Source organism: Gallus gallus, chromosome 1 (assembly GCF_016699485.2).
Source record: "Gallus gallus isolate bGalGal1 chromosome 1, bGalGal1.mat.broiler.GRCg7b, whole genome shotgun sequence".
NCBI lineage: Eukaryota > Metazoa > Chordata > Aves > Galliformes > Phasianidae > Gallus > Gallus gallus.
Genome location: NC_052532.1, coordinates 101,568,364 through 101,574,363, shown reverse-complemented (window position 1 = coordinate 101,574,363; position 6,000 = coordinate 101,568,364). Strand labels below are relative to the sequence as shown.

At 39.3% G+C, this 6,000-nt stretch overlaps 1 long non-coding RNA gene across 1 annotated transcript in view; it reads left to right on the top strand.

The window, feature by feature from the left end:
• The first annotated feature begins 562 nt into the window (after positions 1-562).
• LOC107055198 overlaps positions 563-6,000 on the top strand; it is a 40,605-nt gene continuing 35,167 nt past the window's right edge. The window contains exon 1 of the long non-coding RNA XR_005849641.2: positions 563-625. This is a non-coding gene — a long non-coding RNA (uncharacterized LOC107055198). The remainder of the gene's footprint in view (positions 626-6,000) is intronic.

Here is a 6,000-nt window from a genome sequence, read left to right as displayed (position 1 = left end):
CCTTTTTTAAAATTCTTTTTAAAGTTTATTTTATTAAATGATATGCTTAGAATAATTAATTGAATTTACACATTACCTTTACCTTCCTTCTATATGTGTCACGTATGGAAAGTACAATAGATAATGATAATTTACAATGAAAATTCAAGAACATGTAATGTCCGTTTGGATGGACAACACGTAAGAGCTATGAAAATAATGCTAGTTAAGGAACTGCAAGACACAGAATGACATATGCTCACTGAGAACTATGTTCTCAAAGGGTAGAACATCTCATTTTTAAAAGAAACTGAAGATACTCCTTCACACAGATGCTTGAAAAGAAACAGTATGGATGCAAAGGATACAAATCTAAGCATTCCTCTGCCAACATATCTTCATGTCCTGTCTTCTCAACAGAGAAAAGTACTGCACTTCTGTCATGGTTTTGTAACTTTGCTATTGGTATTCCACATCATAACATCATGGACAAAAGAGAAGAACTACATATCCCAGAGGACCTCATGGTCAGAGAAGGAAGACATGTCACGGAAGATACGTCATCTGGTTGCGCGTGGTCTTCTTCACTTTCGCTTGCTGCCGGGAGAGGAGTGGGTGTGCTTTCCAAGCCAGGTGCCTTCATCAAGTAAGGCTTTCGGTTTCGGACTCTCACTTTCTCTCTCTCTCTCTCTCTCTCTCTATTGCTCTTTCGCTCTCTCTCATTTCATTTGATTTATTACCCTTACTCCCAATTAGATTGTATTATATTGTGTCATCTTGCATTCCAACATTGTAGTTAGTAAAATAAGTTCTCCTTCTTAGATCGTTGCTGCTGCTCCATTTTTTCTCGGGAAGCCGGGGGAGAGGGGGCCCGCGAGCCTACTGCCCCCCTGTCACGGGCACAGATCTATCTAGGTAACTCCGTGACAAATTTTTGGTGGAGAATGCGGGCAAGATTCGTCTGAAGCTTTTAACGTTAGTAAGAAAAAAGGGATTTCGTTAAGCCAGACTGTGAGATTACAAAGCATTGCTGGTGTTGGTGTGACCTTCATAGATTAGATTATAGCCTGGGCAGTCTGCCAAACTCCAGACACTGTACCGAGTGGTTTCCATTTGTTTTCCTTTTTTTTTTTTTTCTCCTTCTCTTCACCCCTCCCTCCCTTTAGCAGTTACCAGCTATGAGGTTGCTCTTTATTGTCAGAGCACTATATAAGGGATTAAAAGCTATCATGTTCCTTGCCAGTTACCAGTCTATAATTAACCTCTTGATGTCTTGCTGTGGAATTATGTTTATATATAACCAAGTAAGGGCACTGATAGAGGCACCTGTCTGGTGGCTTTATGCAATGTTGCATAATTTGAATTTTGAGACTTTCGAACCGGTTTCCAGGCTTCCCTCTCAGTTTGTCAAACGTTTTTCAAATACCGAGTCAGTGCTCATACTTGTGTGTATGTTATCAATATCCTTGAATGTATTCCTCTTCATTCGTGCTAAGTGGAAGAAGCCTCCTCCAAGACCAGAGAATGATGACTGGCAAGGAATATGGAAAGGTTTAGGAAGAATCTTAGAAGCGTGGGGACCCGCCATACCATGGGATTTCACTCTTGAACATCTGTGGAATCCCGAGAAACTGAGCCAGCATTTGAGTCAGGGACGGTGCGGCTTAGATAGATCAAAGGATGTACGGCTTATCTGGGGCTTGGCTTGTGCCTACCGCGCTCTGTATAGTACTGTTCTGGAGAGAGAGTTTCCGAGCAGAGGTGCAAGCCAAAGGGGGAAATCTTCAAGCCAGACCTGACCAGTCACAGCAGACACCAGTAACAGTGTCAGTAGCCCCTGTAGAAGGCAAGAAATGGAAGCGGGTGTCCTCGTGTCTAGAGGGAAAAAAAGAAGAAGAAGAAGAAGTGGAGGAGGAGGTAGAGGAAGATCCAGGTGAGGGAACTTCCTCAGAACCAAGAAAGGCAAAAGCAAAAACTAAGAGGCAAGAAGAGGACAGCGATGAAGAGGAGATCTCTATTACTGTTCATCGACCTCTCAAGATGTCTGAAATCCAAAGCTCAAGAAAGGAATTTGAACGACGCCCGAATGAAACTGTTGTCACCTGGTTGCTTCGCTGTTGGGATAGTGGGGCCAGTAGCCTGTCTCTAGATGGTAATGAAGCCCGCCAATTAGGAGACGTGGCCAGAGACAAATCCATTGACAGAGGAATTAGTAGATGCTTGGATGGAGCTGCAACCCTCTGGGACCAAATATTAATAGCTGTGAGGGAAAGGTATCCCTACAAAGAACTTCTGCAGCCTGCAATGAAAACGTGGAATACAATCGAGAAAGGTATCCAGTATTTGAGGGAAATAGCCCTGGTGGAAATGTTATATGACTCTAATTTTGCTCCTAATGATCCACGCCAAAACCATGATCCGGAGAGAGTGAGGACAACACCTGAAATATGGCAAAAACTTACGAGAGCAGCACCAGACAAAGTTTGGAGATGCTGAGAAAACACTGAATGGGAAAGAGAAATTTGTTTCTGTGTACTGTGCTGGCTTACAACATGGAGGTGCAAGTAATGCTTAGCCCTGCTGTAACAAATTGTCCATCTATGCACCACATGAATGGAGACCAGAAAACAAGTAACTACAGCTACACCTCCCTTTGAATCTCTCCCAGAGAGACATTAACATTTAATTCTTCTTTTTGGTTTTACTGTAATTACAACTTTATAGTGATTTTAAGAAGTGATAAATACTTTCAGTTGTGATCATTAATTATTTCTGGCAGAGTAGGAATGGACTGTTATGTTTTATTGTCTAGGCTCTTATCTAACATCACTAAGAACCAATCACATTTTATCATTTCGTGGGAGGAATTACCCAAGGGGATGTCTTTAAATTAGTACAAAGATTCCAAAAATCTTAGCAGCAGAGGTCATAAACATGCAGGTCCAAGCAAACAAAAAGTTCATATTTCCAGCCTAGTAAACAATGTACAGAATTTAAAAGACAAAATCCATTCTACTCTATTACTAAGCAAAAAATTTGTTTTCCCGCGTGCTATACTTAAACAAAAAAATCCAACATAGAGTTTATGTAAATATCACACGCATAAATGTTATCCTAAACAAGACTTACAGATTTCCTAGCTAATAAGTACTACTCTAGCCAGTCATGAAATAGTAGATGTTTGTTCCTTCATCAGTGGATCTCAGAAAAACAAAACAAAAACCCCACAAAGTAAAACTCTTCACATTTTAATCTGTTTTACCTTACTTGAGGGCCCGCATCCAGGTTCTGAACATCAGTCCTCAGAGACAACAATTAACCCTCTTTTACCATTACAAGCTGTTAAGTCTAAAAGAAACAAAATAAAATAGAAGCATAGGGATTAAAAAAGCCTGTTCTGTAACTTTGATGTAAGAAACTTGTAAAAATTGAATGGAAAATTAGACAGGGCCTGAGAAGTTTGGGGCTGGTTTATTTATGGTGGGTTTCTTTTTTGTTTGTTGGGTTTTTTTTTTTGTTTGTTTGTTTTTTGTTTTTTGTTTTTAATCCACCCTAGAAAAAAAAATAATTTGGCTCAAAATGAAGCAATATTCCAAGCATTTATATTTTGCCTACAACTATTCCAGCTTCTTTAAATAAGAATCATAGAATGGCCTGGGTTGAAAAGGACCACAATAATCATCTAGTTGCAACCCCCCTGCTATGTACAGGGTCACCAACCACTAGACCAGGCTGCCCAGAGACCCATCCAGCCTGGCCTTGAATGCCTCCAGGGATGGGGTATCCACAACCTCCTTGGGCAACCTGTTTGTCACCACCCTCTGTGTGAAAAACTTCCTCCTAATATCCAACCTAAACCTCCCCTGTCTCAGTTCAAAACCATTCCCTCTTGTTCTATCACTATCCACCCTTGTAAACAGCTATTCCCCCCCCCCTCCCCCCCCCCCCCCCCCCCCTTTTATATGCTCCCTTCAAGTACTGGAAGGCCACGGTCTCCCTGGAGCCTTCTCTTTTCTAAGGTTCAGTAATACAGTAATACCGTATTGCACAAAGAATGTAGTAGGATTTTCCTTTTTTTTCTTTTTTCTTTTCTTTTTGTTGTTGTTGTTGCTTTGTTTTGTTTTGTTTCCCTTGTGTGACAATATTCTTGAAGAAATTAACAGCAGCTTGTCAGCTCTGAACTCTGCAGAGGAATAAACATTTTTCACAAAGAAGCACAGCTGATCAGGTGGCTGCCAGTGTAAATAGTAGCCTAATATTACACAAAAGAATAATGACTTTTATAGCTCGTTTATCCACAGCACCTGGGGGTAATTTTTAATTGTAAAGTATTGGATTTTGGATAGTAAATTCTCACCAAGCTCAAAAATTATGAAACTTGACAGATCAAAATGTGGAAGACAAATCAGAACTATATGAAAGTAAATCAAAATATACTATAAAATGTCCTATGAAATGCACACCTAATATTTTTATTAAATAAAAAGCTTCATTTTTACTTCATTAAATCCTGAATATATGTACCTATGTGTAGGTATGTAAAAAAAATAAAATCAGGTAACATCTACTACTAAGAGTGAAAATACTAACTTCTCTAAAAATGAATGAATGTCTACATAGCATGTGTTCCATCTCTGCACTTACTGCAGTAATCAGCTATCTCTGTTGCATCTTGTCTTCCCTGACTTCTCTTTTTGCTGATCTCAATTACACACTAGAGTTTCCTACAAAAAAAGAGGTCAACAGAGCTCATAGACATGACTTTGTTGTTGGAAGGTAATATTTGAAATATTAAAGAACACAGAGGAAGTAGAAAGCAGGAATATCAGAAACTCAGAGACTGAGTCAGCAAGCAACTCATATCTCTTAACCCATAAACAGCCTGTGGGCAAAGAGGTTGCTCTAGAACAATCTGAATGACCCAGGTTACTCTTGCTGTCAAGTGAAATGCACAGCAGCCAGAAGTCAAGCAGGTCTACATTCAGTTTGCCCCAACATAAACACTAAATAACACAGCCCAAGAAGTTGGTGGAGTCACTATCCTTGGAGATAGTCAAAATGGAAATGTTCCTGTTCAACTGGCTCTAGGTGGACAGTTGAACAGGATGAGCTGGACTTCCAACCTGAACAATTCTGTGATTCTATACATTACAGTCTACTCGTAGAATACTTCTAATTTTTCCTGTACCAGTAGCAGTCATTCTTCAATTGTCACCCGAGGAAATAAACCCGACTTCATTTATAAATCAACTCCCAAGTCAGAGTGCTAAGTATTGATGAGTACAATATTGAGTAGCTAACATCCAATAGAAGAAATGAAAAAAAAAAGAAAAAAAAAGAAAAAAAAAAGGCAACCCAACCATAATGTCAACAATGACAACAAAAACAACACCACAAGTCCACAAATCAATGCCTTCTTAAGTGAATAAGACTTCTCTTAAGTCTCTGCTCTGAGATCTTAAAACTTACTCTGGAGACTGAGCAAGGAAGTGCTTCCATGGCACTTTTATTAACCATTCTGTTTTGAGCATGATATATTATCTCAGTGCTGGTCAGACCACCTGAAATCAACCAGTTTACAACATCAGTAACAGATGCATTTGAGTACAGAGACGCAAGTCAAGACTGTGTCATTCTCAATACCTTCATACATTCATTTAGAAAACAAGCCTGTGATGTAGAGAGAAATCCAAGACAGTCTGGGAAGTAAGCGTGCACATGTAGTCCTTCTTCAATTTAAGTCCAGTACAAAGTACGTTGTAGAGACTCCTTTTCTCTCACTGATCACACAGTTGCCTATATAGTTTGGTCTTGGATCTCACACTGGTTTAAACTGTTTTCCAACACAGATTGTTAACAATTTGAGGTGAATAAAGTCTTTACCCTCCCTTACAATTTTTTTTTTTTTTTTTTTTGATATTTACTTCAACCTTAAAGATTCAGCTCACTCTTATGAAACTGCAGACTCCAAGATATTCTTGTAATTTCCTAAATCAGGACATGGAAATGATTATTAAGATT